Source organism: Orycteropus afer, unplaced genomic scaffold, assembly GCF_000298275.1.
Source record: "Orycteropus afer afer isolate SDZICR_OR568_19922 unplaced genomic scaffold, OryAfe1.0 scaffold00022, whole genome shotgun sequence".
Classification (NCBI taxonomy): Eukaryota; Metazoa; Chordata; class Mammalia; order Tubulidentata; family Orycteropodidae; genus Orycteropus; species Orycteropus afer.
In genome coordinates this window covers 6228390-6239198 of record NW_006921609.1, presented here as the reverse complement: position 1 = coordinate 6239198, position 10809 = coordinate 6228390, and positions in this window count along the sequence as shown.

The window sequence follows — 10809 nt, the reverse complement described above, 5'->3', positions numbered from 1 at the left end:
TGAGCATTCTATTTCTGTGGAGATACTATCTTGGAAACCCAAAGAGGGATCGGAATGAGTCAGATTTAACTCGACAGCACTGAGTTTTTGTTTTTTTTTTAGTTTAGATAGATAGGTGGGTAGACACATATTCTGCAAAAACTCTCTAGCTTTCTGCAGGATCTTGGTCCTGCATCTAATTTATCATCATCTCCAGTTCCTGGAGTTGAACCATTGGCCTGCCATATTGCAGCCCATCTTGGGATTGTTGCCTTGCTGCCTGTGAGCCAACAATCTGCCATTTTACCTGCCAATCTTGGGTTCAACATCCTCTGAAGCCAGCTATACTGCCTGTTGATCTTGTGTTTGTCAGCCCCTGCAGCTGTGTGAGTCACGAGAATTCTCCAGACTGACATTTGACCCATGGACTTGAGAGTAGCCAGACTCTAAAACTGTGTAAACCATTTCCTTGATGTGCATCTCTCACTCTCTCTCTTTATAAGCCTCACTTATTTTCCTTTTCTAGAGATCCCAGCCTATTGCAACTACAGTAAAGCAAATATCTCCGTAAAGCCAGTCATATAAAACTGAGGATTTCCTGGTGCATATAAAACTTACGTTTACATTATACTGTAGTCTATTAAGTATTCAACAGCATTATGAAAAATTTGAAATATTGTGAGAATGACTAAAATGTGACACAGAGACTTGAAGTAAGCACATGCTATTGGAAATACGGCACTAATAGACATTGCTCAGTGCAGGATTGCCACAACCTTCAATTTGCAAAAAAATACATTACTGTGAAGCGCAACATACAAAGTACAATAAAAATAAAGTATAACTACAATCCTAATTTCCAATAACTGTTGAATGGCTAAACAAATGTAGTATACTCATACAATTTAATACTATTTGCTATGAATAGGAATGAAGTACTGACAAAATTACCAACATGACATTTGAAAACATTATGCTCATTGAAAGAAGTCAGGCACAAAATTTTTTACAAAGTATTATTCTATTTATATGAAATTATAGAAAAGGCAAGACTGTAGAGAAAAAAGTCAGATTGGTGTTTCCCTGTGGTTGGAGTCAGAGTGTGGATTAATTGCAAACTGGCATGAGAAAATATTTTGGGTTAATAGACTTGCTTTAAAATGTTAGTGATGATTGCATGTCTGTATATATGTACTAAAATTAAACCTTTATAAAGTTGATAAAAAGAAAAGAGAAATTGAAAAACAATAGTTTACAATTCACAGGAATTTTAAGTAAGGTACTTCTTTGGAATTCAGTTGGAAATGATTACTGCCATGTTTTTGTCCTCTCCATAACCATCTTTTCTTACTTTCTGTTGCCTTAAATCATTAGAATTAGTTTGGGAAAATTATTTTAAGTGAACAATTTCTCCCCATTACATAAGGTGACATGTATAACCTCTAAGCTAATTACTGTAAACCTGTCTTCATTTTGGATTCTTCTCTCTCTGTTCTGTCTCCTGAGTTTTTCTATTGCCTGGGGAATATTACTATGCATGCAGCTGCTTTTACATTTTGCTCATATGGATGCTGTTTTTTGATTTGTTGTTGCTGTTGTTGTGTATTGTTGAGTTAGTTCCAACTCATAACAATCATATAGGACAGAGTAGAACTATCCTATAGGATTTTGTAGGCTGTAATCTTTGTGGGAACAGATCACCAGGTCTTTTCTCCTGTGCACCATTTATTGGTTCCCATAGTGCAACAGAACGAAACACTGCCTGGTTGTGTGCCATCCTCACAATCCTTTCTATACTTAAGCCCATCTTTGCAGCCACTGTGTCAGTCCATCTTGTTGAGGGCATGCCTCTTTTTTGCTGACCATCCACTTTACCAAGCATGATTTCTTTCTCCAGGGAATGATTCCTTCTGACAACATGACCAAAATAGGTGGGATGAAGTCTGGCCGTTCTCGCTTCCAAATAGTGTTCTGGCTGCACTTCTTCCCAGACAGATTTGTTTGTTCTTCTGGTTGTTGTTGTTGTAGTTATGTGCTGTTGAGTCAGACCCGACACATAGCGACCCCTCCGTGGGTTTCTAAGGCAGTATCACTACGAAAGTAGATTGCCTAACTTTCCTTCAGAGGAGTGGTAGTCCATGGAATTTTCAGTATTATTTACCAATATCACAGTTCAAAGGCATTAACTCTTCTTTGGTTTTCCTTCTTCATTGTCCAGCTTTCCCATGCATATGAGGTGGTTGCAGTTAGTCACTTAATCTTCAGAGTGACATCTTTGCTCTTCCACACTTTAAAAAAGTCTCTTGCAGAAGATTTGCCTAGTGCAATATGATACCTGATTTCTTTACTGCTGCCTCCATGGTTGTTGATTGTGGATCCAAGTAAAATGAAATCTTTAACAACTTCAATCTTTTCTCCACTTATTGTGATTTTGCTTATTAGTCCAGTTGTGAAGATTTTTCATTATGTTGAGGTGTAATACATTCTGAAGACTGTAGTCTTTGATCTTCATCAGTAGGTACTTCAAAACATCCTATAATATAATAAATATATCTTACTATCTTCCCATTTATTTATTTCAATTTTTTATTTGAAGAGTTTGTTTTACATTCAATATTACGTGTACATTTAGTTTCACTCCCCATTTAACATCCCCAACCCTCCGACTCGATGGCACATAACAACAACAACAACAAACCCTAAGCCAGCCTCCTCTCCTCCCTGCCCAGTAACCCTCCTCCATGCCCCTCATAATTATGCACTCCTGTGTGTCCTGAATTTCCTCTATGCAAATGTTGCCTCTCTGGTGCTCTGTGATCAATTCTCCAAGGGTTGCATTTCCATAGAGTATGTGGGTGCGTCACCCTACGTTGAATGGTCTGCATGTACATCTTGTTTACTATTGGGCTGAGAGCCAGCCCCTGGGAGTGAGCTTTATTCCAGACCCAGAATGTATGCCAGGACCATAGTATTGGGCGTCTCACCAGACTCCATCCGACCACTAATTCTGATCATTATTGAGTTTTTGGATTTTGTTCTACGTTTTTCCTCCCACTCTATCCAGGATCTCCAGATTTGATTCTTTCCTGAGTGGTTGGCATTGGTAGCTGAGCACCATCCAGTTCCTCTGGTCTCGAGGGCCATTGTGTCCTAGGGCTGATTGCTTCCAAATGCCCTTGCTTGTTTGCACTCTTCTTCACTTCTGACTCTACGAGACCATTAGATACATCTTAGATGGCCACTTGAAAGCTTTTAAGACCCCAGTCGCTACTCACCCATGTAGGATGAGGAACAAGACTTTTATGTACTTGGTTGTGCCAATTGAGTCTGGTGTCCCCCAATACTATGGTCCTGAGTTGGTAGATCCACTGGATCTCTCTCCCACAGTGTCTGGGTGTCTGTGAGGGATTACTCTATGTCTGTCTTCTGTTGTTTCTGTAAGAACTGCAGTTATTTTGTATCACTGGTATCTGTGCAAGATTAGCCTTTGCTGAATCTATCCTTGGTCTAGAGTATACTCCTGTTCACTGACCCCCATCTGATCTTCTCACATGTTTATGTGTTTATCTGTAGCCTGGTGTTTGGTGTTAATGGTAATGCAGTATTGTGGATATACTAGTTGGTATTAGCAACTGTCATCTATATTATGTGCACAATTTGGTGTCCTCCCTTTTCCTAATGCTGTCATGGTGGTCCCAGACTTTTTCTATACCATCCCTCCCCTTCCCCATGTCAGCATGTGACCCCCAACTAGCCTAAAATAAATCCCTTTCCTTTGCTCCCCACCCTGGTAATCTACAAAGTGAGTTCCTTTTCTCAAGCAAACCCTTCTTTATCTTTTTACATTAACAGACTCATACAGTATTTGTCCTTCTGTGATTGACTTATTTTAAATGACAGTGGAAGTTGATCTATGTGTTCAGAGAAGATTAAAACAGTCACTTTTCACCAATGAGTGTTATGATTTGGATTGTAACTGTAGTCCCTCTCCAAATACCTGTCACTGTAGTCACTATTCAAATACTTACCTCTGTTGGAATATGTCTTCTGGGCATATTTTGCATTAAGAAGTAACTTAACTATATGACTCAATAAAATCTCTTCTGGTTATTTAACTTAATTGTGTTCATGAGGAACTTGTACATAGATCAAGAGGGAATCATTTGAACAGAATAAGGGGGACACTGCAAGATTTAAAATCAGGAAAGGTATTGGTCAGTTGCATCCTTTCACTATATTTTTCAATCTGTATGATGAGCAAATAATTAAAAAATCTAGACGATATGAATAAAAACACAGCATCAGATTTGGAGGATGACTCATTAACAACCTGCTGTATGAGATGACACAACCTTGCTTGTTGAAAGTGAAGAGGACTTGAAGCTCTTACAGATCAAGATCAAAGACTACAGTCTTCAGTATGGATTACACCTCAAGGTAAAGAAAAACCCCTCAAAACTGGACTAACAAGGAACATCATGCTAAATGGAGAAAAGATTGAATCTGTCAAGGATTTCATTTTACTTAGATCCACAACCAATGTTCATGGAAGCAGCAGTCAAGAAATCACAAGACCATATTGCATTGAGAAAGTTGCTAAAAAGACCTTTTTAAAGTGTTGAAAAGCAAAGATGTCACTTTGATGACTAAGGTGCATCTGACCCAAGCCATGGTATTTTCAATAACCTCATATGCATATGAAATCTGAACAATGAATAAGGAAGACCAAAAGAGATTTGATGTATTTGAATTATGGTGGTGACAAATAATACTAAACGTACTTTAAATTGGCAGAAGAATGAACAAATCTATCTTGGGAGGACTATAGCCAGAATGCTCCTTAGAATTGAGGATGAAAAGACTGTTTCACATGTTTTGACAGTTACTGGGTGGGCACTGTCCCTGGGAAAGGACACCATGCTTGGTAAAAAAGAAGGTCAGCAAAAAAGAGGAAGACCTTCAATGAGATGGATTGACACAGTGACTACAACAATGGGCTCAAACATTGTGAGACTCACTTGCACAGGACTGGACAGTGTTTTGTTTTGTTGTACATAGAATTTCTATGAGTTGGAACTGACGCAACAGCACTAACAACAACGACAGCAACAACACCGATCATTTCAGTTATATGGGTAGAAGTTTTCCATGTATCATTATTTACAACTGAACTTCAGTGAATTTCTATGTATTTCTTTTCTTCACTCTACTTACTCTCTCACAATTTTGTTCTAAGTACTATAAATGATATCTGTCATACTGTCAAAATGTTTACGTATTCAACTCCACAGTTTTAAATTGTTTTATGATGAGCAGCTCTTTAGTAGTTGTTGTTAGGTGCTGTCAAATTGATCTCAACTCATAGCAATGCTATATACAACAAATTGAAACACTACCTGATCCTGCACCATCATCATAATTGTTGCCATACTGGAGCCCATCATTGCAGCTACTACATCAGCCCTTCTCATTGAGGATCTTCCCCATTTTTGCTGACTCTCTACTTTACCAAATATTATATTCTTCTTCAGGAACTGACCCTTCCTGATAACCTGACCAAAATATGAAATAAGAAGTCTGGTTTTTCTGGCATCAAAGAACAGATTTGTTTTCTCCTAGCAGTCCATGATTCATTCAATATTCCTTGTCAACACAACAATTCACAAACAACAATTCTGTAGTTGCAAACAGGACAAGGAGGCCACATGTTCTAACCTCCTCTAACCCCATGAGAGAAAGACAGAATCATAATCAACAGGCCATGGCCTATTCCTGCAAGGCCAGACATGCTGCCTCCTTCCAGCCCTTTCACCAACTGTTCCTCCCAAAGCAGCAACCACCTCTCTCCTGGGTTCGATAATTCACTACAGTGACCACACAGAACTCACAGATTATGGGGTTTATTAGGGAAGCACCAGGCTACAATTAAAATTCAGGAAAAATGCTCACTCTCTCTCCCAGCCCACAGTCTTTCTCCTAACAGTCTCTCACAGTCTTTTTCCCAACAGTGAGTGTCCCTCAACGTCTCACTTAGCAATGTGTGTATCTTGCGTCTCTTTCCCAGCAGCGTGTGTCTCTTTCAGGAGTGTGTGTCTCTTTCAGCAGCACGTCTTCCTCAACCAGCAGTCAGAGAGAGAGAGATACTTCTGCCTCTAGGAGGCCTCCTTTTGAGCCTGGCAGAGTGGCCAAATTAGCCAAGCATAACATCAGAATTCTAAGCACCTGAGAGAGAGCAGGAACCTCCCAGAACATTGCTTTGTGTTATGCCCAACAGAAATACCCCAGGTGGATAACTTTTACAATCAGGACCTCCTCAGTTCCTCACAGCAAATTCCACCACAGAATTTACAAAGACTTATGGCTAGAAAAGCCACACTAAGTAATTTACTACACCGCAGTGGTCTTCCTTATTTGTTGTCTACCTCTTACATGTATACGAGGCTACTGAAAATAGCACAGCCTGGGTCAGGTTCACTTTAGGCTTCAAAGTGATTTCTTTGCTTTTAAACACTTTGAAGAGGTCTTTTTTTTTTTTTTTTTTTTAATTAGGATTTGGGTGAAGATTTACAGAGTAAATTCACTTTTCATACAGCAGTTCACATATACTTTGTCTCATGTCATTGACCAAAATTTACAATGCAGCAGCTCCCCTCCCACTTCCTCCCCATAGTTACCTCCTCCCAGTGTCCATCCCTTCATACTCTTCATTGAAGAGGTCTTTTGCAGATTTACCCAATGCAGTATATTGTTTAATCATCTTTCTGGTGTTCTTTGCTTTCAGCCAAGATCCTTCTGACATCAGTAATGACATCCCATATTCCATGCCCTCTTCTGAAACCAGCTTGAATTTCTGGCAGTTCCTTGTCAATGTACTGCAGCAAATGTTTTTGAATTATCACCAGCAAAATTTTACTTGTATATGGTATTAATGACATTGTTTGATAACTTCCAATTCTTTTGGATCACATTTCTTTGGAATGGGCACAAATATGGATCTCTTCTAGGTGGTTGTCCAGGAAGCTCTTTTCCAAATTTCTTGGCATAAATGAGTGAGTGCCTCCAACTCTGCATCCATTTGTTGAAGCATCTCGATGGGTATTTCATCAATTCCTGGAGCATATTTTTCATCAGTTCTTTCATCGGAGCTTGGACTTCTTTTTTCAGTTCTACTGGTTGTTGATCATATGCTTCATCCTGAAGTGATTGAATGTTGACCAATTCTCTCTGGCAAAATGACTCTGTATATTCCTTCCTTCTTCTTTTGATGGTTGCTGTATCATTCAATATTTTAGCCAAAGAATCTTTCAATATTATGACTTGAGGCTTGCATTTTTTCTTCAGTTATTTCAGCTTGAGAAATGTCAAGTGTGTCGACTCTTTTTGGCTTGTTTTAATTTTCTTCAGCTTCAATTTAAACTTCTGTATGGCCAATTGCTGGTCTATTCCATAGTTGGCCCTGGCCTTTTACTGACTGATGATATTGAGCTTCTCCATTGTCTCTTTCTCTTGATGTAGTCAATTTCATTCCTGTATATTCCATCTGGTGAGGTACACCTGTGCAGTCACTGTTTATGTTGTTGAAAAAAGGTATGTGACATGAATAAGTCATTGCTTGTATAAAATTCTATCATATGATCACTGGTATCATTTCTATCATGAAGGCCATATTTTCCAACTACTGATTCTGTTTCTTTATTTGCAATTTTTATATTCCAATCACTAGTAATTATCAATGCATCTTGATTGCATGCTTGGTCAATTTCTTACTGCAGATTGGTAAATCTTCAACTTATTCATCTTTGGCTTTAGTGGTTAGTGTGTAAATTTGGATAATAGTAGTATTATCTGCTTTTCCTTGTAGATGTATGGATAATACCTTATCACTGACAACATTGTACCTCAGGTTAGATCTTGAAATGTTCTTTTTGACAATGAATGTAACACTATTCTTCTTCATCATTCCTGGCATAATAGACCATATGATTGTCCAATTCAAAATGGCCAATTCCAGTCCATTTTAGCTCACTAATGCTGTTGTTGTTGTTGTTGTTAGGTGCCATTGACTCAGCTCGTCCTCATAGTGACCCTGTGTAAAACAGAATGAAACACTGCAAACCCCTGTGCCACGCTCACAATGCTTGCTACACTTGAGCATGTTGTTGAAGCCACTGTGTCAACCTATCTTGTTGAGAGTCTTCCCCTTTTTCACTGACCCTTCACTTTACCAAACATGATATCCTTCTCCCGGGAATGGTCCCTTCCTGCAATATGACCAAAGTAGGTGAAATGAAGTCTGGTCGTTCTCACTTCCACGGAGCATTCTGGATGTACTTCCAGGATTTGTTAGTTCTTTTGGCAGTCCATGGTATTTTCAGTATTCTTCAGCAGCAGCACAATTCAAAAGCATCAATTACTCTTCTTTGGTCTTCCTTATTTATTGTGCAGCTTTCACATGCATTTGAGGATATTGAAAATACCATGGCTTATGTTAGACACATGGGCAATCCTACTTCCATAGTGATACTGCCTCGGAAACCCAAGGAGGGGTCGCTATGAGTCGGGGCCGACTCGAGGGCACATAACAACAACAACAACAACATGTTAGGCACACCTTATTCTTCAAAGTGACATCTTTGCTCTTCCACACTTTAAGAAGTCATTTGCAGCATATTTGCCCAGTGCAATATGACATCTGAGTTCTTGACTGCTGCTTCCATGAGTGTTAATTGTGGATCCAAGCAAAATGAAATCTTTGACAACTTCAATCTTTTCTCCATTTATTTTGATGTTGATTTTTGGTCCGGTTGTGAGGATTTTCATTTTCTTAATGCTGAGGTATAATCCATATGTCAACTCTAGTCTTTAGTCTTCATCAATAAGTGCTTCAAGTCATCTTCACTCTCAGTTAGCAAGGTTGTGTCATCTGCATATTATAGATTGTTTATGAGTCTTCCTCCACTCTGATGCTGTGTTCTTCATCATATAATCCAGCTTCTCAGGTTATTTGCTCAGCATACAGGTTGAATAATTATGGCAAAATGATATGACTCTGCTGTACACCATTCTTTATTTTAAGTCATGCAGTATCACCTTGTTCTGTTTGAGCGACAGTCTCTTGTCTATGTACAGCTTCTTCATGAGCAGAATTAAGTGTTCTGAAATTCCTATTATTTGAAATATTATCTATAACTTGTCATGATCCACACAATTGAATGCTTTTGCATAGTCAATAAAACACAAGTAAACACCTTTCTGATATTCTTTGCTCTCAGCCGAGATTCTTCTGGCAATGATATCCTTCATTCCAAGTCCTCTTCTGAATCCAGCTTCTTCTGAATCCCCAACTGCCTAGGATATTGATATTTTATGCATCTAATTTCATTTTTGACAACTTCTAATTTTCCTAAATTCATATTCTGTACATTCCATATTCCAATTATTAATGGATGTTTGCAGCTGTTTCTTCTTATTTTGAGTGATGTTATATCATCAACAAATTAAGATACCAAAAGATTTACTCCATCCATGTCGTTGATATTCACTCGCATTTGATAAATGAGTTTCTCCCCAGTTGTATATTGAGTGCCTTCCAATCATACGGGCTCATTTTTGGTGCTATATCAGACAATATTTCTCTGCTATTCATAAGGTTTTCAGGAGGTCTGTGGGTGCTGTGGTTAAGGCATTTGGCTGCTAACCAAAAAATTGGTTGCTTTGAACCTAACAGTGGCTCTGCAGAAGAAAGATGAGGTGGTCTGCTTCCATTGATATTTACAGCCTTGGAAACCCAGTGGGTGTCGCTATGACTCAGAATCAACTCAATGGCAGTGAGTATAGTTCATAATTTTGTTTTTTGAAAAGTAGAGATGGTTACACCCTTCTTTCTTGCTTGTCTTTGTCTGGAAGCTCCATTGAAACCTGTCCACCATGGGTGACCTTTCTGCTATATGAAATACCACAGCTTCCAGCATCACAGCAACATGCAAGCAACCACAGTATGACAAACCGACAGATGAATGGTGGTATTTACTAGCAGTAGGCTAATAAGGGTAGTGTTCAAGGATACTGTTAAGATTACAGAGGGACACACTGCCATATGACCTTTTCTTTTCAAGAAGTAATCAAAATTAAATATACAAAAAAACACCACAAATATGTCTTTTGTTGTTTTCTTATATTTTTTATATCTACAATTTAATTATAGAGCTGACTTCTTAAAACCATAATCTTGCATGGCAAAAGAGTGCCAGTGCTATGAAGACAAGATTGCGTGGTTTTAATTAATTGGCATAACTAAGATTCTAATGATGAAGAAGATGATGAGATGATCATGATGATAAGATTAATGGTAATGATGATTTTGTTGTGGGAGGTGTGGATGCTGTTCTTGAATTCCATCCTGAAACATCTTTCTCAAAATCACTGAGGCAAGAATAACATTTTGAGTCCTTTTATATTACACACACATACACGCACACACACAGAGTGAGAGAGACATCAATCACCAAGACAATGAATTGCATATTATTTATTATAAAATTATTTTTTCAAATGGTGATATTAGATATACATTACATATATCTCTCTGGCTGCAATGATGGGCTCAAGCATAGCAAGGATTTGAAGATGGAGGATGACTAGGCAGTGTTTTGTTCTGTTGTACAGAGGGCCAATATGAGTTGGACTTGATGGCACCTAACAACAATGACATATATTAAAATTGTTGTTGTTGTTGTTATGTATTGTCGAGTTGGACCCGACTCATAGTGACCTCTCCTTGGGTTTCTGGGGTGGTATCACTATGGAAGTAGATTGCTCAACCTTTCTTCC